General features: G+C 45.6%; 1 pseudogene across 2 annotated transcripts; it reads right to left on the bottom strand.

Moving 5' to 3' along the window:
* Positions 1-15,038: 15,038 nt before the first annotated feature.
* Positions 15,039-22,516, bottom strand: LOC148004974 (MLV-related proviral Env polyprotein pseudogene; annotated as a pseudogene). Of its 2 annotated transcripts, XR_015626000.1 has the most exons (3): positions 22,425-22,516; positions 21,439-21,622; positions 15,039-17,723 (listed from the first exon to the last, which is right to left on the bottom strand). The product of XR_015626000.1 is annotated as an MLV-related proviral Env polyprotein pseudogene, transcript variant X1 (transcript). The 2 variants fall into 2 exon arrangements; XR_015626001.1 differs by lacking the exons at positions 15,039-17,723; positions 22,425-22,516 and adding an exon at positions 20,174-20,423 and having other exon boundaries at positions 21,439-22,307.
* Positions 22,517-23,822: the final 1,306 nt, after the last annotated feature.

The raw sequence follows: 23,822 nt of genomic DNA, 5'->3' as shown, positions 1-23,822 counted from the left end.
CTTACCTACAGTCTGCCTCCACCAGCATGCAGTAAAGTGCTGTGTCTCTGTCCACCTTGCCTCACAAGGGGCTTTGTGTTTCAAAGCTGACCTTGTTCATGGGCTTTGTAGACCAGGCCAGCCTGCCTCTGTCTCCCAAGTGCTGAGATTAAAGATGTGTGCCACCACCACCCAGATCGTTGTATACAAAATTAACACACACACACACACACACACACACACACACACACACGTAATATCATCCTATCACTACAAAAAAGTAAAAATATTAAACTTTAAGTTAAAATTTTTTTGAGACAGTCCCATTATGTAACCCTGAGTAGCCTAGAACTCATAGAAATCTGCCTACAATGGTCTCCCAAGTGCTGGGGTTAAAGGTGTGTACCACACTAACTGACCTATTTTATTATTTTTGATTAATGGTAACTATATGTATTTATGGAGTACTGGGTGATGGTTTGATACATGAAAACATTATATAATGATGAAGTCATGGTAATTACCACATCATCCCCATGCAATCCTGTCACTTCTGATGGTGAAATCATCCTAAAATGTCTCATTCAGCTAGATCGGAATATACAATACAATATGCTGCTTTGCTCATCCTGCCTTGGACTGGGATGTTAACATTTATCCCTCCTAGTTATATGCCTTTGAACTCATTGATCAAACTCCCCCATTGATCAGCTTCTCCCCATTGATCAACCTCTCCCCATTGATCAACCTCCCCCATTGATCAACCTCCCCCATTGATCAACCTCTCCCCATTGATCAACCTCCCCTGTTGATCAACCTCTCCCCATTGATCAACCTCTCCCCATTGATCAACCTCTCCCCATTGATCAACCTCTCCCCATTGATCAACCTCTCCCCATTGATCAACCTCTCCCCATTGATCAACCTCTCCCCATTGATCAACCTCTCCCCATTGATCAACCTCCCCCATTGATCAACCTCTCCCCATTGATCAACCTCTCCCCATTGATCAACCTCTCCCCATTGATCAACCTCTCCCCATTGATCAACCTCTCCCCATTGATCAACCTCCCCCATTGATCAACCTCCCCCATTGATCAACCTCTCCCCATTGATCAACCTCTCCCCATTGATCAACCTCTCCGCATTGATCAACCTCCCCCATTGATCAACCTCTCCCCATTGATCAACCTCCCCCATTGATCAACCTCCCCCAGCTCTTCCCCTTTTTCTCTCTCTGGTCTCTGGCAGCTGTTTTTCCATTCTCCCTTTCCACTGCTCAGCTTTTGCTGGTTCTGAATATGAAAGAGATAACATTTTAAATGTATAAAAAATGTAAAGCATGTTAGAATAATTTTAGTAAAAATGGAAACTCTTCATAGAAAAAAAAACTGCATACAAAATAATTAAATGGCACTAGCCATAAAATCTAAATGAATGGAACTATGTAGGATATATATGTATATATATATATAAAACCCCAGCTTGGGAGCTGGGGTTAGGGCTCAGCTGATACAGTGCCTGTCTAGTATGTATAAGGCATGGGTTCAACACCTGGTACAGCATAAACCTGGTGGTCCATGCCTATAATCTCAACACGTGGTGAGTAAAGGCAGGAGGATCCAGACATCAAGTCATCCATCCCTGGTTATACAGCAAGTGTGTGACCAGGCTGGCTCCATGAAGCCCTGTCTCAAAAACCACATACACACACACACACACACACACACACACACACACACACACATACACACACATATACACATACATACATACACACATACATATATACATACACATAGATACACACGTACATACACACACATACATACATACATGCACACACATACATACATGATTGATAGACAGACAAACATAGATAGATGAGAGATGAAGAAAGGAAGTGACATTTCAATACTGCAACGTTTAGACAAGACCACAACTTACTTGAGACAATGCTTCGTAGGAAAGGAACAGCAGAAAGAGCAGTTAGAACCCTGCAGTGTGTTTGGGTTGGAGATCCTGTGAGTAAAATGTTGCAGAAGTTACAGAAACCTGAGCAATGAGCTCCTTGCTTCATACATCCGTGCATCTTTCAGCTCAAATTGTTCTCAAACATCTTAAGGAGCTTTGAAGAGTTGCCCTCTGAGATTCTGAGTGCCTCTATATGTTGGCTCACTTCCTGCTGCTGTAACAAAACATCATAACCAAAAGCACCTGGGGGAGGAGCAGGTTTATAGGTCACATTCATCCCCAGGAGAAGCCGGGACAGGAACCTGAAAGCAGGAACTGAACAAAGGCTATGGAGGGTGCTGAACACTGCCTTGTTCCCCATGACTTGCTCAGTCTGCTTTCCCATACACCCAGGACCACCTTCCCAGGGGTGGCACTGTCCAGAGGGCTGGACCCTCTCACGTCAATTACCAAAAAACAAAATCATGCAGTCTTGCCTTCAGGCATTCTGATGCAGACATTTTTTCAACTGAGGTTCTTCTTCCCAAATAATCCTAGATTATTACATCAAGTTGATTACAGAAATCAAAAAGCCAACCAGGACACTATATGAAGAAGCATCAGACATCTACTTAAATGTCTACTTCTTCATGTTTCGAGTTTGTGCCTTATTATATACAAATTGAGATAAGTTGCCAAGATATCTGAAGTATATTAGATCAAATGAAAACCCAAACTGGGAGAGGACGGTAGAAGGAATTCTGGGAGTAGACAGCCCTCCACATTCAGAATAAGTTAGAATACAAGCATCACAGATTCGCACTCTGTCTTAGGGTTTTACTGCTGTGAACAGACACCATGACCAATGCAAGTCTTACAAAGAACAACATTTAATTGGAGCTGATTTACAGGTTCAGAGGTTCAGTCCATTATCATCAAGACGGGAATATGGCAGCATCCAGACAGGCATGGTGCAGGCGGAGCTGAGAGTTCTACATCTTCATTCAAAGGAAGCCAGGAGCAGACTGAGATCAGGGAGGTAGAAGACTGACTGTTCTGCACTGGGTGGGCTTCAAAGCCCATCTCCACAGTAACGCACTTCCTTCAACAAGGCCACACCTACTCCAACAAGGCCACACCTACTCCAACAAGGCCACACCTACTCCAACAAGGCCACACCTCCTAGTAGTGCCACTCCCTAGGCCAAACATATTCAAACCGCCACATTCAATAGACTCAAGGTTGAGAAGAAAAGCATAGGAGTAGAAGAGCTTCTGGGAATCTGTGGAAGTGGTCTAGACCATGAAGAATTAAAGGGCAGCTAAGTCAGAAAACATCAAGGTTTGAAAAGAATGGTGAGTATATTGAATTGGAGGGTAAATCTACCTTTTTAAGAAGAGAATTGTGATAGCAGAGAAGGCAAAAGGATGACGGATCTGAGGAAATCAACCTCAAGGCACACTTGCTCCATCGGGGAAATCTTCTGTGGGTGCTTAACCACCTTATTATGGTGCTGACAGGGCATTGGTACCAAGCTGTCTGGTGGGTGACACTGACTTGTCAGTGGTAACGCTGACTGCTGGATTGAACACAGGACGATGGCTTGACAAGACGATTGGTGACAGCATAAGAGATGGCAATTAGGCCAGCAGAAACCCAACAAGAAAATCAATTCAAAGTTCAGCTGGGAACTAAGTGGACAAGGGTTAAAGGACTCTCTGGTCTGAAGTTACAACAATCATATTTGCTAGGTCCTCTTCTACAGTAGAGCATAACTTTCTCAAGAAAACCTAGGAGTGTGTGTTGGGCCCTCTAGGCCACTTGCCATGAGCATGGCCTCACAAGGGAGCCTTGAACAGGACCAAGTAAAACCATTCCCTCCCCAAGGACAAACTTGGAATGGTCAGACCTCAAGAACAAATTCTTGGCCTTAATTCAGTTGGCTGCCATAGTAACCAACTGGAAGCTCCCATCGGCCTGAGGAAGGGAGAAGGGCTCACGTGCTCAGTCAAGCACAGCTGAGAGATAGGAAGGAGAGCAGGGAGGAGAGGAACCCAAGTCCACAGCCCTATAAATGTATGGCTAGTCTGCAACAAACACCCTGCACCCTCACTCTGAACTGCTGGATCCCTCTTCTGCATCCAAGACCAACACAATGCCCTCCTCAGCGTGTCCTAAACCCCATGGTCAAGGTCAGTGAATGAACTCTCTTTTACTATGAAGCTGATGTTGTCTCTGACCTTGTCACCAGAGCCAAGCAAACTCTGGGTTTCTCAGAGACTCTCGGCATTCATACCGCACAGCGGCTGTGAGAGAGAAGGGTCACAGCTTTGATTCTCTTAACCTTTCCCTTGCTCGCTTTCTCCCTCTCTGGAGTCTACCAGAGTCTCTGCTGTCCTGGATCTTTAACCAGTCCCTTCTTCCTCTGTGTCTTCTTCTTTCTATAATTCCAACATGGTTTCCATCCTGGCTGGGGCTGAAGGCCAATAGTTTGGATGTAACTGGCATATAGAGTCCAGTTTCCAAGACCAGGCAGAAAGAGACAGCTCATCTTCTTCCTAGAGCTTGAAGTGGTACCCAACTCCTCAGTTCTGCTTCCACATGACTAGCAAGCATGCCAGCCTCCCTGGCTCCTTCCAGAAGGGGTTTCTTACCTCATTTCTTTGTCCCCATCTGTAAATGGAGGCTTTTGTTATCTGCATCTCCTGGTGTGCCTCTCTGTATTAACCTCTTTATTTTCAGATTTCCCTTCTTTGGCATTTGTATTATTAGTTCATTGGGAATTTTGTTAGGCTTTGATCACATTCTTTCTCCCAGCTCCTCTCAGATCCACCACCTCTATTCATCCAACTTTGTGCACTTTTTTAATTAACTCATCAAGTATAGCTTGTTCTGTCTACACTCCTAAGTGTACTGGCCTTCTGCAAGAACACGGACACCATGCCAGGGACCACACCCTTAAAGAAAGCTGACTCCCTCTCCCGATCTCCCGGCATCTATCACTTGCTTCCTTGGCTAGGAGTGGAACTTCATTCCCACCTCCCCTCTGCATGCTGAGGATTTGTCTGGCTCAGCTACAGTCTTGTGCATGCTGCCATGACTGTTGTAAGTTCGTATGCAGAGCGGCCCTCGTGTGCCTGGAAAGCCCGGTTTCCTTCCAGTCATCCACCACCTTGGGCTCTTAGACTCTTTCTGCCCACTCCTGCACAATGAGCCCTGAACGTTGAGAGGAAGGGGTTTGATAAAAATGTTGATTTAGGGCTAAGCATTCCTTGATCTCTCATCTCTGCACCTTGACCGATTCTAAGTCTCTGTATGATTTGCCATTTCCTGCAAAAAGAAACTTCTCTGGCGAGGGTTAAGAGGTACACTGTCTATGGTATAACAGTACGTCATTAGGAGTCTGTTTAGTTTTATGCCCATTTAACAAGGTATGAGGTTCTTATATGGGCTTTTTGAGCTGGCTAGCCACAAGTTCTTGACCTCAGTAACAGTTTCAGGTAAGGCTTTCAACTTGTGAAGTAGGCCTTATCCAAGCAGAAAGTGGTCGGTTACTCTTATGAAATTAATGCCACTATTTTACCCGTGGACATGTCATGCCAGGTCAATCATTGTAGCTCCCAGAGTTTACAGCTGGATACAACAGACCATGATGTTTGTGCACACATTACACCTCCTAGCACTATGAAAGCTGGCCAGAAGGAAAGAAGCATTCAGGTTCGATATACACTTGAATCAATTTCTCATTGTGTTTCAATTTAATTAAACAATTCCCTTTCTCTTCCCCTTGTCTTTCTATATTCTTTAGTGCAGTGGTTCTCAACCTGTAGGTTGTGACCATGAGAAAAGACACATTTCTCATAGTCTTAGGAACCCCCAACCATAACCTGGTTTTCCTTGCTACGTCCTAAGTGTAATTTTGCTATGGAGCGGTGTCTCGGCTCCTAAGACCATTGGAACTATGTGTTTTCCGATGATCATGAGCCACAGGTAGAGAGACCCTTCTCCCTCTCTCTGATTACTTTGTCTCGCCCTTTCTCTCTCTTTATGTTTGTGTCTGTTTTTCCATCTGGCTTTTTTTTTCCTTTCCCTTGGAAAAAGAGGTTGAGAAGTAACTCATTGTCAGACCTCTTACAGCTTGTGGTAGAGACCATGTGTCCCACATGTTGTTGTTGTTGTTGTTGTGTGGTTTGGGGAAATGGAGAGAGGTTGTTTCTTGGAGCCAAGTAGAGAGAAAGGATCCTTAAATATTTGAGTAAAAGAGCAAGTGAGGCATGTGCATCTGGAATGATAAGCCACAGGGCACGGGTAAGACATTTGCCAGACGGATATCCATATAAACATTTTAATAAAGAATAGACAGTATAGACAGAAACAATTTAAAAATTCCCAGAGAAGGAGGGAGAGAGGAGGGGGAGAAGAGAGATAGAAGTGGGGATAGAGATGGGAGGAAATCAGCTGTACTGAGGAGAAAAGGAAATCCCTTTAAAGCACTTTAGAGAAGTCACCTGGTGTTTCGATCTATCTGTGTCTAGTTGGACAGGTAACTGGTGGTCATCTATGTCACTAGCTTATTAGAAAGCACATTTAACAGCATCATTGGCCCTTCCTGTGACTGTCCATTGGAGTAAAGTGCCATTGGTCACTAGGTTTTTGTTCTAGGGCGTCAGTTCTCTGGGTCACACTCCAAGCTGCTACGGACTGAGTGTTGGCGAGGAAGGGTTTAGCTTATCCTTTCAGCCCTTCCAGATTTATTGTCTCCACCTTTATCCCCTGACAAACCAACAAGAGTGAGTCACTGACAAGGGACACTTCTCTTTGCCTCTGGCTCTGCTTCAGAGAGGAGAAGGGACCGTAGCATCCTTGGTGTGGTATGGGGTAATATGACCATGAGTCATAAAATACTTGAGCCATGCTGTGGAGAGAAGAGGGTTCAACCTCAGGAGGTTGAAGGCTGGACTGTGGCGTGGCTTAGAGGTCAAGAAGTCCTTGGTGACTGGAGACAGGTTTTGATATAGGGGATAATGATTAATAACCCTGGGACAATATCAGCTGGAGTTTAATAGCCTGTAATGTGGATGGTACCAATCATACAGGAAGATTAAACAAGCAGGGGCCAAAGAAACAGAGCAGAATTCAAACAAAAACGAAGGGTCTAGGCTCAGGAGTGCAGAAAATGTAACAAAAGTCATCGTGGTTTAAAAGGACTCTGTGGGAAGATCTGGGGAAGACAGGTAAATATGAGAACAGTGTTTGTGGGGATGGGAAGCCCAGTGGCCAGCACAGGGGCCCAGTGACCCTGCTGTACGGGAGTTCAGCCAACGGGACTTACCATTGGGACCTGAGGTGTTTAAGGATGGATTTCGCTTGCACCTTGCCAGAAAAGGAGACAAGGATCTCTAAGAGGCTGACAGGAAGAGACCATTTGAGCTTCTGGGAGTAGAGCTACCTTGACTCTGGACAGACAGACACACGCCGGGACAGACTTTGTAACCTGACTGCAGTTAGGAATACATCAGGACTTGACAGGGTCTGGGAGACCTTTTATCTTGTGGAAAGGTTTGAGGGTAGACCTAATCTCCGGATTGATGTAAAGAGACAATCCCTCCACCACCACCACAAAAAGGGCAGAGCCTGGTTTGGGCTATACTTAACCTGGTACCCAGGAACAGCCTTGTTTGTCCATCTATCCTAAGGATGTCACATGGAAACGGAGAGTGGGTCTCTGGGTCTAGTAAGCCATGTGTCTGGAGGAAATCTCTGCCATCAAGGACTTCAAAGGGATGCAGGTGCCTTGTGGACCTGGGAGTCGTGTGGGGCCGTAAAGACACGACTGAGGGGAGAATGAGAATGGGAAGGTGTGAGTAAAGTGAAAACCCTCTTATGAGTTAAACTTCACCTTCCCAGAGGACCGTGGATGCCAAGCTGTGGAGAGGTTACAATTCCAGCAGCCTCTCGTACTCTCTGAGTAACGTTGGAAATTAAAACCATGCTAATATCAAACTAAGGACAGGAGGTCTGTTTTAGTGGGGAAAGCCTCTATCCATCCATCCCTGTAAGGGGGCGTGTGGGTAAAATGTAGATGTCAATCTTATCCTGACATAGCTCCCCTGTGCCGGACGGTCTGTGAAGGGGTCTGAACGCTCCTTCAGGACCGGCCTGACGACAGGTGTGACAAGCTCCAGAGATGAGCTACAAGGTCTATAGAAATCCCATGACGGTGGAGAGACTCAATCGGGCTTTAAAAGACTTCCCCCCCCTGCCCTGCCCAGATTTTGTAACAATTGCTAAGGGTCTTCTATTAAGAGGACCGGGCAGAAGCACCTTGTTTTCTGAGTTCTACCTTCACCAATGCCTCAGAGTGACCTCAAAGCCCTGGTTTAAAACCTGTTTATTTCCTGAGGGTGGACTTAGAAACTAAGGCAGCCTGGACTAGAGCTGCCTGTTGATGCCCTCTCTTGTCAGACAGAGAACCCTCCTTGTAGGATTCACAATGTACAGTGGCTACCTGAGTCAGACGCTACATGGCCTCCGGTTGAGCCAAAGTCTCGGGGCCATGTTTACTAGGAGGACTATGGGTAGTGGAGAGAATTTTCTAGAAGGCTGCATGGGTGTGGGTCATACAGAATACGTAGGCCAAATCTGTATAAATATTAGGTCTCACCTCTGCACTCAGATGCAGAGCCCTAAGTGAGATTGTTTCAGGTTTGGGGGCTGAAGTGGAACTGGCTCAGGATGGGGCCCAAAACAAATGACTACTGCAGAAGCCTATGCCTTGCCCATAAAAAATTACCTCCATCTCTAAGCCACTTGGGATGTTGGGATTTAGAATTTGTCAAAGTTTTACGGTAAGTTCTGGAGCTTGTAAGGGAAGCGTCTAGTTCTTGCTGATTCTATTCTCTGATGAAAGACCTTCGAGTTGAGAGCTTTAAGGACCTGGTAAGGTTTTTAAATCTGATAAAGTTGGTCTTTTTAGGGCTTCTAAATCATCAGGTCACGAGCTGGATTTGCCTGGAAGGAACTGTGGCCCATCCTGTTAGAGATGTTAAGAGAATGTACCTGTTGGCATGGAGTCCTATTAGAGTAGAGATCAGTGGTCATTTCCTTGTTGATAGTAAAATTCTTAGCACCACGTGTCTTTCCCAAGTCTGGCTGTTAGGAGTGAGGTGGCAGGAATCATTGGGAATTAGGTTGTAATTTGAGAGGCTAGAAGGAGGGCAGCATCCTCTCTCTCCACTACAGAGTAGATGGGCTATGAGTAGGGACTAAGTCATGGTAGCATTCCTTCTATATGAAGAAAAAACCATAGGGAGATGAGGAAAAACTCAATTGAAACTAATGTATACCACCTCATACGACTTAGATGAATTCATCTTCATTTTGTAGGAGAAAAAACTTGAGGTTCAGCTGGCCAACACTTCTCTAGAATTGAATTTCAGGTGCTCCTGGGCCAACCCAAAGTCCCTCTGCCTATACACACAGAATTTCACTGTTTCCAGGAAAGGGCTGTGGTTTGGGAGGAGGGCGTGCATGAGCGTCTACATATTTTGTTACTAAATAAACGCATTACCCTTGAAGATCGTGTCTCAATGACTCTGTCTGAAGAAAATGGGTTTTATATTCAAGAGGAATAATGGCATTGCAAGCTACCCAGCGAGGGATGACAGAGACATTTCATTATAAGATTTAAGGTCCCAGTTTGTGCCCTGAGAAGCCAGGTTTGATTACCCATCCTTGATAATCCAATTCAAACAGCTAGACTGGGGTTAGAGAGTCTTGGTAGTTAAGGGCACTTGCTGCTCTTACAGGGGATCTGAGTTCTATTCCCAGCTCCTCTAGCAGACAGCTCAGAACCCGATATAACTCAAGCTCCAAGGGATCCAGCATTCTCTTCTTGTCTCTGTGGTCACCCATACATCATTCCTGTCATCCATTCACACACACATTCACACACACATACATACACCACATACACACACACATACATACACACATACACACATATACCACACACACAAACATACACACACACATACACACACAGACATATGCACACACACATACATACACACTCACACATGCGCACACACACATACACACACATACACGTACAGACATATGCACACATGCACACACACATACATACACACACATGCACACACATACATACATACACACACATGCACACACCCATATACACCCACACATACACACACATACATACACACACACACATACACACACATACAGACATGTGCACACACATACATACACACATACACATGCACACACACATGCACACACACATACACACACATACAGACATATGCACACATATGCACACATACATACACACACACATGTACACACACACAAAGTAACAATGATAATAATCTTTTTAGTAAAGAAAAATAGCCAAATAAATAATAAAAAGCAGAGTAAGGAAACTTATCCAATGTGGCCCCACTGGGGAGGGAACAAACAGGTCCAGGCATCCCCCACGTTCATCTTTGGGTCCTGAAGTGAGGTTTAGGTTTTAATAGACAGACAGAGATAAGCACACTAAGTGGTCCTAGGTGAGGTCGCACATATAAAGTAACCTAGCAACTATCAAATCTCTTTCCCTTCTGGCTGGCCCAGGCTTCAGGCTTTCAGGGGTGAATTCTAGGCTCTTGGGGCCCATTGTTTCAATGGTCTGATAGCCAAAAGAAGGGACACAAGTGGCCCTTCAAAGCAGTGTCATCCCTGCCAGGCCAGTTACAATTTTGTTTTGTGATTCTGATTCAAGTTCAAAGCAAGACTGAGGTTTTTTTATTAATAAATAAACAGCATACATTTTTGATGTATAACATGCTATCTCATTGCCTGTTTGCTGTCAGACGTTCTGGAGATTAAAAACAAAAAACAAAAACAAAAACAGAAAACAGAAAACAGAAAAGCAAGCACCCTCAACACCCCAGTTAAGCATATCAGTCACGGGGTTGAGAATGATCACTTTCTTAGGAAAGTGAGGCCACCCCTCAGTAAATTTGGGGTGCCCGCTTACCCAGGAAAGTGGATCCCCTTAGGCAAAACTGAAGAGATAAGAGGAATAACCAACCCTGTCTGTGAGAGGAAACTAAAAACTCTCCTTTTAAAGGGAATTAGGAGTAATTTACTCTGGGACCATTTTGAGTGACCATGGCCTGGGTTACCCCAAATTCCATGTCCCAATGTGAGAGTAGTTTCTTGAAGTTTTGGCGTTTACAGAACAAATAAGGTATGCCGGCTAGTTTTACATCAACCTGACACAGGCTATAGTCATCGGAGAAGAGGGAGAGTTAAACCCACGGGGTGGATATAAAACCATGGCCACAATTTGGGGGCCAAATTTGAAGCAAGCTCTATTTTTTTCATTGCATCAGAAAACTGGCCGACTGCCTCCTGATTCGGGTTAGAGAGAGCGCGTGCTGGATCTGCTAAGTCTGCACCTCAGGCCCTTTTAAGGAGTAAAGTCACGAGCAGTTGCAAAGCAGGTTTACAGAAGGGGGACACCAGAACAGTTAGGAAGTACAGAAAAATCTCCAGAAGAGAAGAAAGGCACCTTCCGGTGGTCACCATCACCAATTAGGGAGGGTTAGGGTGTTCCAGTTCACTGCTCCTCCTCCCAGCCCCCCTCCCACAATCCTCCTTTCCCCCATCTCCTGGATATCACACACACACACACACACACACACACACACACACACACACACACACACACACACACACACACACACACACACACACACTGGCACTTCAAGTCTCTGCAGAGCTAGGCGCTTCTTCTCCCACTGAGGCCATTCGAGGCGGCCGGCAAGTAGAACATTTCCCACGTACAGGCAACTGCTTTTGGGATAGCCTCCTGCTTGAGTTGTTCAGGACCTACATGGGAAACTTGTTTTTAACAATACTCAAATGGCTCACACCTTCAAAATGGAGTCAGGAAGCTTCCTCAGGAGCCTCAGTGGAGGAAATCCAACCGTAGACTTCGCTGTAGGCCAGACTGTAGGGCATTTTCTTAATTAATGATTGATGGGGAAGGTCCCGCCCATTGTGGGTGGAGTCCACCCCTGGGCTGGAGGTCCTGGGTTCTACAAGAAAACAGGATGAACAATAAGCAAGCCAGTAAGCAGCACCCTCCATGGACTGTGTGAGTTCCTGTCCTGACTTCCTTTGATTATGACCTGTGATGTGGAAGCCAAATAAACCCTTTCCTGAGAGTTGCTTTGGTCATGGCGGTCCTTCAAGCAACAAGACCAGCTTAAAATGCATTGGTGGTTACAGCAGAGAGGTGATCGTCCCAGATGGAGAGGCTGTCCCAGAGGTGCAGGATGCTACCTGGTGTCATTCTTAGAGTTCGGTTTGCTGGAAAACTAGTAACCTGCTAAGTCAGCAGATTCCAAAAGGTTTTTTATCTATTCGTCACAGGATGCTAGTTCTGACAGAGGTAGACAAGGAATAGTAGTTCCGGGTGCTAAAGCTAGACCTACATAAGGTAAAGGTAATCAGCCTTCAGATCCGGAATTCAGCCTCTCCACAACACTGCAGCTCTAATCTGAAAACCAGTCTCTGCTAACACAGCTTCTTCTTTCGTATTCTCCGCCCTTTAAGGAAACAGTTTACATTTCTTTTCCACTGCCTGCCGCAGTCACCATGGAGCCCACCAGGAGCCTGTCAGGTCTGCCCACCCTTCTTGAGTCCTGACTCAGAAAAACATAGCGTTTTTTGGTCTCCAGCCAGAGTCTACGTATGTTACCTCAGGTAGTGTGGGCTTTCTCTTTCTCTGAAGCCCCCTCCCCACCATGAGCTTGTCCATCTGCCCTGCGGCTGCCGGTCCACCGTGCAGCTGCCCCGCTGCCTTGCCGCTGCCTACAAATGACCCAATTTCCTCTTTTTCTCTTCATTTCCCTCCTCTGGGCAGCCGCCAAGATTTTGGAAAAAAAATTTTAAATGCTAATAAACGTGCTCTTGACCTTTCTTCAGAGTCTGTTCTTAAATTCTTTTATTAACAAGACTCAAAAAACCCAAGAGGGTCCCCTGATTTCCCCGGTAACGACCGAGGTAGATCTTCCCCAAAATTTCCATTAGCAATGAGATTTTTGCTTTCGCGTCCCAGCTGCTATAAACAGTGCCGCAGTGAAGACAGAAGTAAAGAGCTTCTTTGGCATGCTCGCCATGCTGGTTCAGACTCCTCCAAACTTGACACTGCTGTGTCAGACGGTAAAACTATTCCAAACTCGTTTAGGAAACGCTATGTTTAATATAACAGCTGGGCTCGTATTCCCGCCGGCCATGAGGGAAAAGGACCCCTTTTCTCCACCTCCTCACCGACACTTGGCTTCCATTTTTGAGGGCAGCTCGTCTATCACGTTCCTAGCTTCTGCGGGGTAGTTTGCATTTTCCCGATAATTGGCTGTTGAACGTTTTCTTCATACATCTATTGGCTCTTTATCTTATTTTGAGGAATGTCTACTCAAGTCCTTTGCCCTTTTCCAGTATTACTAGAATAATAATCTATTCTAATAGAATAAATGATAATCTATTATTATCTCTTTTTGCTAAGGAGTTGCTTTAAAATATCTAACTTGCTCGAGCGTGTAACATTGCACAACTGAAAATTAGCTATATTTTAGTCAAGGACTCTCGGTGTCTTGAGTTTTTCTATTACACGTAAGGCCTGAAGGGTCACCTTGATGGTGACTAAAAAAAGCAATGCCGTTTTCTGATTGTTACAAGCCTGCTGCTGAATTTATTCACTCCGTCCCTGCTCGGTTCCTGATGTCCTTAGGTCATTTCTCCTTTTAGCCATGAAGGCGAAATTAGAAGACAGGCCTATGGATGGGGGAGTAGTCTAAAGTGTTCTAGCTACTTTTAGCAGGAGGTAATTAAGAGCTCATCACGCTGCAGGGCATCTCCCCCATAATAGCTGAGAGCCAAATAAATGACTTCCCTAGACCTCTCTGTGGAAGTCTTCCTCACGAGAGACCTGGTAGTAGGATTAGATGTTCAATCCTGTGGGGGTCTCTGCAACCACCAAGGCCATTTGAGGAGAGAAGAAAATTCAGTTCAACAGGTCTCAGTGCCCCGTGTTGGTTGGAACTTCTAGAATTACACACCAGGTAGTTTAGACATATCGAAGCACAGCGCTATTTTGAAAACACAGTTTCCTGGTGATAATCAACTCGATCCTGTGCACGCAACAAAGCTTATGGTGCAGCTACATTAAAACTTGTTCCAAAGTCTGCATTGCCTCTTCCATAAGGATGGATTCTATTGACTGAGAAGCAGTGCTCAAGGGTCCAGGGAGGATGACTGAGATAAACATCAGAGTCTGGGGAAGTCGGATGTGGCCCGGCCCTACAGAGAGCATAGAACTCACCAGGCTGATAACCACATCCATTCCCAGCCTTCTGGGTAGAAAACAGATGATACACCTCTTTCTTTGAAGAGACAACGCTGTGTGTTTAGCGTTCCAGGTTTCCCTAGTGCTTATCTGTGAGCACAAGGAACTCTGTGCCCTGAATGCCATCCGATCCGAACCATGCTTCATAAGAAAATTCCTGAGGAAATAATCCAGCAATTAAGAGAGTGCTTTTCAATCAAAAGGAGATAAGTATATGGAACTTAAAAATAAACAAATAACAACAACAAAAAAACCCACTCTCTAAAATAGTCAACTTTTCCTACAGTGTTTCAGGGTTGGACTTACAGTGTAAAAGATAGTTGTCAATGTTGTTTTTAACAAAATCTCAATCATTGATTTGACCAAGGAAGACTCAGGAGCCATTCCCTCTTATCTGACCTCTCCCATGTTATCTCGAAAAACCCTCCTTCAAACTCAACATCCCTCCCTTCTACTTCCTGTTACTTCTATCCCTCTTGCTCTCTCTGTTTTCCTCATAATAATTCTATGTTCACTTCCTGTCAACTGGCTGCTTGCTTCGCCTCTCGACCTCTGGTTGACTTTACTTAATCCTGTTTACAATATTCAAGCAGAAAGCTCTTGGATTGTGAAAAGTTCTCAGGGAGAACTTTCTCTCGGGATGGAGACCCTCCAACTCAATGACCAGACCGAGACCACAGGATGCAATCAGCAAGAGGATTTGGTTTATTGTCAGGATACACAGGCACCTGTGGGCGCTTCAGTCACTCGGGGGACTGGCGCGCGCCACGGAACCAAGGATGGGCTTTTTATAGGATTCTGGGGAGCAGAAGCAAGCATACAGAAGCAGATGCATGGTTACAGGGATATAATTGGTGGATTCTAATGTGGCAAGGGTTCAGCCCGGGGGCAAGTTTCCTAGCTACTTTCCTGGAACATAACGGCTGACTCGGCCCCCCACCAGGGTGTGGGACCTCTCCCGGGGCTTTTCTCATTGTCAGGTGCTCAACCGCAGTCGTCCTGTTGCCAGGCCTTCAACCATACACATCCTGTTTGGCAGCCGCTGTGTACTCAGTGTTCTAACCTTTCCCTGAACCAGTCATCTTAAGTACAGCCTTGCAAAATGGCGTTACTGCTGCTAAGCTGGGGTCTTTCATTCTCCCATTTTTTTGTTAACTTTGAGTGAAATCTTTCACTCGACTTGGTCAAGAAATTTCTGTCTCTTGTTATCTCAGCCTATGGTACTGCTGCGTCAGTACGAGGGTCTGAATGACTGAAAGTCTATCCCTCATGAACTGTACCAGCCTATTAAGGATGCAGGGTCCAAAAAGAAGAATTAGGAGAAGAATAAGTAGGGGTCCCATCAGGGTAGACAGGAGGGTAGCAAACCAAGGGGATCGGTTAAACCACCCCTCGAACCATCCCTGTTGGGAATCAAACAGTTTTTGTCTTTGGGACAGGCGTTCTCGAAGCTTAGCCATATTATCTCTTACTATTCTAGTATGGTCTGCATAGAAACAGCACTCTTCTTTTAGAGCAGCACATAATCTACCCTCACGGAGGAACAACATATCTAGCCCTCGTCTATTTTGGAGGACCACTTCAGACAATGATGTTAAGGACTTTTCTAATGTACTCACAGACTCTTCTATAGCTTTAAGATCTGCATTCATGGCTGCTTGTAACTGACGGAAATGGCCAGTTTCAATGAGTGTAGTGGTCTCGGTCCCTATACCCGCGGCCACTCCCCCCAAGGTGATTCCTCCTAGGAGTAAAGCTAAAGTCAGGGTGGCAGGCTCTCGTCGGAAACGAGTCTGTCTCTCAAAAAATGAGTATATATACTCGGATTCATGGTAGGTGACTTTGGGCCAAATTTCTACTAATACACAATAGTCAGAGGATTGGTTGAGGACTGTGGCTGAGATGTAGGGTGTTAGTCCGGTATTGCAGGCCCAGTATGTGCCTTTTGGGGTTGCCAGGAAGTAGTTCCCGATGGGAATCTTCTGAGTGGTGTTGTAGAGGGTCTGGTGTGTGTGGGGTACATTCCCCAAGCAGAACCCTCGTCCCGAGACCTCGGGCAGAGTTAGTTTGTGGCTGGGGGTATTGGCACAACTATCTGGGGCAGCAGTCAGGTTGGTATAATTTCCAATGACTGCCACCCCTTCATAATAGGGCGGACCGGAAACGAGGCACAACCAGCACTCCTGAGTCCTAAAAGGGTCTGAATAGTTGAGAGCCAGATATGCACCAGCCACCAAATTGAATAATCGATCCCCGGTGCCTGGCGACGGGGAGATCAAAATGGTGGAGCCCCCCGTTGTGGAGAAGGGGCTTGTAGGGGTACTACCAGGGGCCTGGGTGACCTTAGGCAATGACGGGGGTTGGGCTTGTGCTGGGAGCAAGGGAGGCTTCTGATCTGGTAGAACTAGGTTGGGTCCAATGGGTCGAGTGGCCAGGGGAGAGACTTGTCTATTTAGAGAGAACAGACCCACCGGATCAGTCCCTGTGACGTATAAGCGCAGGCCCCAAGATTTGGGCCCGTCCCAGGTCGCTCTTCTACCTGAGTCGGTGAAGTGGAGGACGAGGGGATTGCATTTCGCGCCCCGTTTACACAAGGTGTAAGGAAGCCGACCGTCTCGTTTCAGAGTTATCAGGTCCCAAGATGAGGATGGCTTCCAATACGCATCCCCAGTAGTCTCACATCCCCACTGGGCACAGTACCCACTCCCCGGCCCTCCGCACTGCCGGCTCACTCTGTGTCCAGGGCAAACGTAGATCTCTTTGCTGTGGGAAGCCGGACTGCAACCATAGTAGGTGGTTGAGGGATGCCAATTATGGGTAGTGTCAGGCTCCCACTTGTAGTCTATCACATCACAAAGGTCAAAGTATAAGGGAGGGAAGGCATCGGCCAGTGTCCCCCTTACGGAGGTAGCATTAGCCAGCCTTCCTGTCATGAGATTAGTGACTATCCAGGTAATGTTATAAATGTGGTGGGGGGCTTATTCCCCCACTGACTCTAGGCCACAAAAGGACTAGGAGTTTTAACTTTAAGGGGTTTGGAGTGCGCTGAACTCTCCATGTCTGGGGTGTAGTGTTGTGATTAGTCAATTCCTCAGACCGGACTGCCTTGACATGTGATGCGTGGATCCAAGCCGCGACTCCGTCTACCTTTAGGGCGGTCGGGGTAGTCAGGAGAACGGTGTAGGGTCCTTTCCACCGTGGCTCGAGATTCTTGGTCTGGTGTCTGCGCACCCACACGGTGTCTCCAATCTGGAACGGGTGTGGCACCACCGGATGCTCAAGCTTGTCCTGGTAAGCAGCGGCCAAAGGTCTCCAGACGTCTCTCTGCACAATCTGTAGGGCCTGTAAATGGGCCCTCAGAGAAGGGCTGTCAGCAAAATCAGCAATGTTTGAATCAAAGAAATGGACAAACGGGGGTGGTGCTCCATACATTATTTCAAAAGGAGTTAGACCATGGGGGCCCGGGGTATTCTGGGCCCAATATAGAACTAGGGGAAGGAGGGCCACCCAATCCTTTGAGCCAGTTGCAAGCGTAAGTTTGGATAAAGGACACCCGCGGATCCCGGCCCGCAGCAGCTCTCTGCTCCCAAACCCCGTGGGAGAGAGACCTCACCGCCTGATCAGGTGGGCACTCCTGAGGCTGCAGAGCGGAGGAGACCACCAACACTGCCCACCCCTGCCCACATCCCTGGCCCAGAGGAAACTGTATAAGGCCTCTGGGTTCCCGTAGGGGAGGGCCCAGGAGCAGCAGGACCCCTGCGCCTGAGACACCGCCGGAACCTGAAGGAAACAGACCGGATAAACAGTTCTCTGCACCCAAATCCTGTGGGAGGGAGAGCTAAACCTACAGAGAGGCAGACACGCCTGGGAAACCAGAATAGACTGCACTCTGTGCACATCCAGACGCCAGAGGAAAACACCAAACGTCATCTGGAACCCTGGTGCACGGAGGCTCCCGGAAAGAGCGGCGCAGATCTTCCCGGTTGCTGCCGCCTCGGAGAGGACTTAGGCAGTACCCCACGAGCAAACTTGAGCCTTGGAACCACAGGTAGGACCAACTTTTCCCCTGCAAGAAACCTGCCTGGTGAACTCAAGACACAGGCCCACAGGAACAGCTGAAGACCTGTAGAGAGGAAAAACTACACGCCCGAAAGCAGAACACTCTGTCCCCATAACTGGCTGAAAGAAAACAGGAAAACAGGTCTACAGCACTCCTGACACACAGGCTTATAGGACAGTCTAGCCACTGTCAGAAATAGCAGAACAAAGTAACACTAGAGATAATCTGATGGCGAGAGGCAAGCGCAGGAACCCAAGCAACAGAAACCAAGACTACATGGCATCATCGGAGCCCAATTCTCCCACCAAAGCAAACACGGAATGTCCAAACACACCAGAAAAGCAAGATCTAGTTTCAAAATCGTATTTGATCATGATGCTGGAGGACTTCAAGAAAGACATAAAGAACTCCCTTAGAGAACAAGTAGAAGCCTACAGAGAGGAATCGCAAAAATCCCTGAAAGAATTCCAGGAAAACACAATCAAACAGTTGAAGGAATTAAAAATGGAAATAGAAGCAATCAAGAAAGAACACATGGAAACAACCCTGGACATAGAAAATCAAAAGAAAAGACAAGGAGCTGTAGATACAAGCTTCACCAACAGAATACAAGAGATGGAAGAGAGAATCTCGGGAGCAGAAGATTCCATAGAAATCATTGACTCAACTGTCAAAGATAATGTAAAGCGGAAAAAGCTACTGGTCCAAAACATACAGGAAATCCAGGACTCAATGAGAAGATCAAACCTAAGGATAATAGGTATAGAACAGAGTGAAGACTCCCAGCTCAAAGGACCAGTAAATATCTTCAACAAAATCATAGAAGAAAACTTCCCTAACCTAAAAAAAGAGATACCCATAGGCATACAAGAAGCCTACAGAACTCCAAATAGATTGGACCAGAAAAGAAACACCTCCCGTCACATAATTGTCAAAACACCAAATGCACAAAATAAAGAAAGAATATTAAAAGCAGTAAGGGAAAAAGGTCAAGTAACATATAAAGGCAGACCTATCAGAATCACACTAGACTTTTCGCCAGAAACTATGAAGGCCAGAAGATCCTGGACAGATGTCATACAGACCCTGGGAGAACACAAATTCCAGCCCAGGTTACTGTATCCTGCAAAACTCTCAATTAACATAGATGGAGAAACCAAGATATTCCATGACAAAACCAAATTTACACAATATCTTTCTACAAATCCAGCACTACAAAGGATAATAAAGGGTAAAGCCCAACATAAGGAGGCAAGCTATACCCTAGAAGAAACAAGAAACTAATCGTCTTGGCAACAAAACAAAGAGAATGAAAGCACACAAACATAACCTCACATCCAAATATGAATATAACAGGAAGCAATAATCACTATTCCTTAATATCTCTCAACATCAATGGCCTCAACTCCCCAATAAAAAGACATAGATTAACAAACTGGATACGCAATGAGGACCCTGCATTCTGCTGCCTACAGGAAACACACCTCAGAGACAAAGACAGACACTACCTCAGAGTGAAGGGCTGGAAAACAACTTTCCAAGCAAATGGTCAGAAGAAGCAAGCTGGAGTAGCCATTCTAATATCAAATAAAATCAATTTTCAATTAAAAGTCATCAAAAAAGATAAGGAAGGACACTTCATATTCATCAAAGGAAAAATCCACCAAGATGAACTCTCAATCCTCATCTTCGATTGGTTTATATACAAGTGTGCAATTTCTAGGCTTGAAAGTAAAATGATGCTATCTGGTGCTGGATAGAGGAGCCTTATTTTTTATTATGGCAGCTTGCTATTTTTGTAACATGGTGATTTGGTTGAACACAATAAAGTACAGTAGTAACTGATCTCCCCCTCTTCCTGGATGAGTGAGGAGATGATTAAATGTTGATGTCAGCATCCATGAGCATATTCAGATGAGCTTCTGCTTCTGTTGAAAAGGATGCTGTGTTTGATTGTGGTCCGAAGCTTTGAAGCACTACTTGGCATCTCCTTCCTTGGAGGTCTCGCTGTTTAAACATAACAGATTTGATAGCTTGTTGGTAAGGTAAGGTCCAGCTTGTCTCCACTAGGTCATCTTCATGTGAATCCGGTGGTTATACGGTTTTGTTCTAGGGATATTTCATTTTTTTAATAACGGTTTTAGCTGACATTCATGGAGAGAATGAATCCTTAGAACTTTGCCACTAGTGAAAGGAAATCCTGTCTAGAGTATGTTTCTTTACAAAGCTGTGTCACACCATCCTTTGGGCCCTCTGCTGGAAAAGTAGAATCAAGTCTCAAATAATGCCTTTTAAATTGTATCCTCTAGTATTATAGATGTAGGACAGTACTGTATCATACCTCTGTGGATGTAAAATAGCTTGTACATGCTTTATGATACGTAGTAGTGACCGTGCTTTATCAGAGCTGTTTTTAATGATGTTGCTCAGAATGTTTTCTTTCCAGATGATGATTGAGAAGCTAATTTAAAAAAAATGGTACCAGGTACCACAAGAGTAACAGAACTGTGCTGTTTTCTCGGGTTTTGTTTTTTTACTTTTTTTTTTTTAATGGAGTGTGCTGGATGTCTCTACAGTTTTGTTCAGATGACTGCAGAACCTGGAAAAGCTGTTGCTGCTGTTGATGCATAACACACTGCTATTATTGGTCTTTTTATATAAATATAAATATATATATACAGATATATAATTTGAATTTTTTGAAACTTTACCTGTGCTGTCAACTTTCGAAAAAAATATCCCCGTTTACTGTGTTGAGTTGGCACTGTACAGAAATTAACAGCCATATTGGTCTAGAAATGTTGAACTTAAGTTTTTTCCATTTGTACAGGGGTAACACACTGTATTAAATATGTAAGGTCTTATATACGTGGGTTTGATTACAAAAACTAATAAAGTATTCTCTAAATTAAAAAAAAAAGTTTGGATAAAGTCTCCTTAATTGTTCTATTAGTAGGGCATCGTATAGCCCCTCGGAGACCCGCTAGGAGCAACTGGCGATAAAGGCGTAGGTGTCCCTTACCTTCAGCTGTATTAAAATCCCAGTTTGGTCTCTTAAGTGGGAATGCAGCATCAATTTCCTCAGGCAGCTGGGTGGGATGCCCATCATCTCCCAGAACATGCTTTCTGGCCTCTAGGAACACTCTTTGTTTTTTTTCTGAGGTTAAGAGGACCTGTAAGAGCTGTTGGCAGTCATCCCAAGTAGGCTGGTGGGTAAGTAAAACAGATTCTATTAGGTCGGTGAGTGCCACCGGATCTTTGGAGAAAGAAGGGTTGTGTTGTTTCCAATTGTAAATGTCAGCTGCTGAAAACGGCCAGTATTGGGTCTGGCCACCGGTTCCCTGTCTAAGTGGGAAAGCCTGGGAGGTTGTATCTGGCATCACCTCGCACTTATTGTGCAATCTCCCTGCGACAGGGGAGAAACCCTTATCAGACTGTGGCCCGGCAACCGATCTGGCCGGCGGCTCTGCCTCCTCCGTTTCAGCCGGGCCTGTAGGTAAACGATATGGGGGAGGAGGATCTTCAGAGAGAAGATCTATGAGAGGGGAGTTTGGGTCTGCCGGGAGGACAGGTTTCAAGAGTGAGACTTAGGGGCGTTGTTAGAGACTGTCCCATGTTAGTTCTAAGGAAGATTAGGACACAGAGAAAACAAACAACACCAACAGTCAAACAAACAACAGACAGGCGTGCTGCACGGCTTTGGTACCAAACTGAAAGCAAAAAGTCAGATGGAGGTGGCAAAGGTCCGGGGCCCTCTGAAAGCCAAAACTACAGACAGAGGTGCCGTATGTCCGGATCCTCCTCCTCTAACCAGAGTCCCAGATTGAGCCCCGAAAAGTCGGGCCCCTAACACCCTTGGAACGTCTTCCAGGGCTGCGGGGCGAGAAGTCCGAGCTCGTCAGCTCCTTCTTCGTCCCGCCCAAATTCCAAACAACCTGGCTGAGCTCTCACAGAACAGACAGAATAGGGCAGAACGAGACAGAATCAGACAGAGGCCGGCCGGCTTACCTCCCAGTGGGTGGTCGGTGGTCCCTGGGTGGAGGATCTCCCTTCCTGGCCAACGCACCAAATTGAAAAGTTCTCAGGGAGAACTTTCCCTCGGGATGGAGACCCTCCAACTCAATGACCAGACCGAGACCACAGGATGCAATCAGCAAGAGGATTTGGTTTATTGTCTTTCAGATTGAAAGGTGTGTGCTAAGACTGAGCCACATCCCAGCTAAAACCAGTTTTTTCCAGTAAATAACACAATCCCAGGGCCACAGTGTGATCAAATATCCTGCGACATACCAATTCATGGAGGTTCTTGAGCCTCAAGTTTGAGCTACCATATGGGCTTTCTGTCCAGAAAACGATGATTTTCTATACCATGAAGTGAAGGGTTTGATCGGAAGAATAACAGTCCTAAATAGACATTAAAAATAGGGTTAGATGATAATAAACATGACTATGAGAGGCACACACTACTTGAAAAATAGCAGACTGAGGCTTTAGAAGACATAATAGATATAATTTAAACAAGGCCAACGAGGCCATGTGAGTGAGGCTCAGATGAACTGACCTCATTCTAAAACAGGTTACTTGACTATTAAACGATGAGCTAATAATAAGATGCTTTATTTCCCTTGTTTCCTGTGTTCAGAGCATGATGGGAGAACAACAGAAAGACTTGTCTTTGTAAATATGACAAGAATCCAAGCATCCCATTGCAATGAGACATTTCCCCCACAGGTCTGGTTTGCAACATCACACTTCATTCTTTGAGCTCATGGTCCTATATGGAGACCTCCCCTAAACTCAAGAGCCCTGAGACTTTGTAATCCAGAATATGGAAGAGTGGGGATCCTCTCTACAAGAGCCACTCAAAAGAGTAGTGATTTGTTCAGTGAATGGAGCACAGCAGTCTTGACTACTGCCCCTTTGGTTAACCATAAGCTTAATGGGTAGGAAAATGAAAATTTAAACACTGTTAAGAGACTCCGGTGCTTCCTGGCATGGTGTGTATGAGCGACTTTGAAAATTGTTGCTAATTTAACTGAGATCACAGATCTACTTGGTGTCTCTGCCTGGAAACCTGGAGTTAAGTAGCCTTGTTCTCTAGTCATTGGAAGCTCTAGACAGCAACAAAGCCTCCCAAATAGGGCCACGGAATGCCCTAAAGCAGTGAGTGGGTCTCAACCTTCCTAGTGCTGCGACCTTTGACGCAGTTCCTCATGTTGTGGTGACCTCCAACCAAAAAGTGACTTTTGTTGCTACCTCATAACTGCCATTTTCCCGCCGTTACGAATTGTAATGTAAATACCTGTGTTTTCTGGTTGTCTTAGGCCACCCTGTGAAAGGGTGGTTGAACCCCCAAAAGGATCGTGACACCACAGGTTGAGAACCACTGTCCTAGAGAAAGCCATG

The sequence above is a fragment of the Rattus norvegicus genome, chromosome 7 (assembly GCF_021556685.1).
Source record: "Rattus norvegicus strain SHRSP/BbbUtx chromosome 7, alternate assembly SHRSP_T2T, whole genome shotgun sequence".
Classification (NCBI taxonomy): domain Eukaryota; kingdom Metazoa; phylum Chordata; class Mammalia; order Rodentia; family Muridae; genus Rattus; species Rattus norvegicus.
Note: the sequence above shows the minus strand (reverse complement) of the source record. Positions and strands in the feature narration are given on the sequence as shown.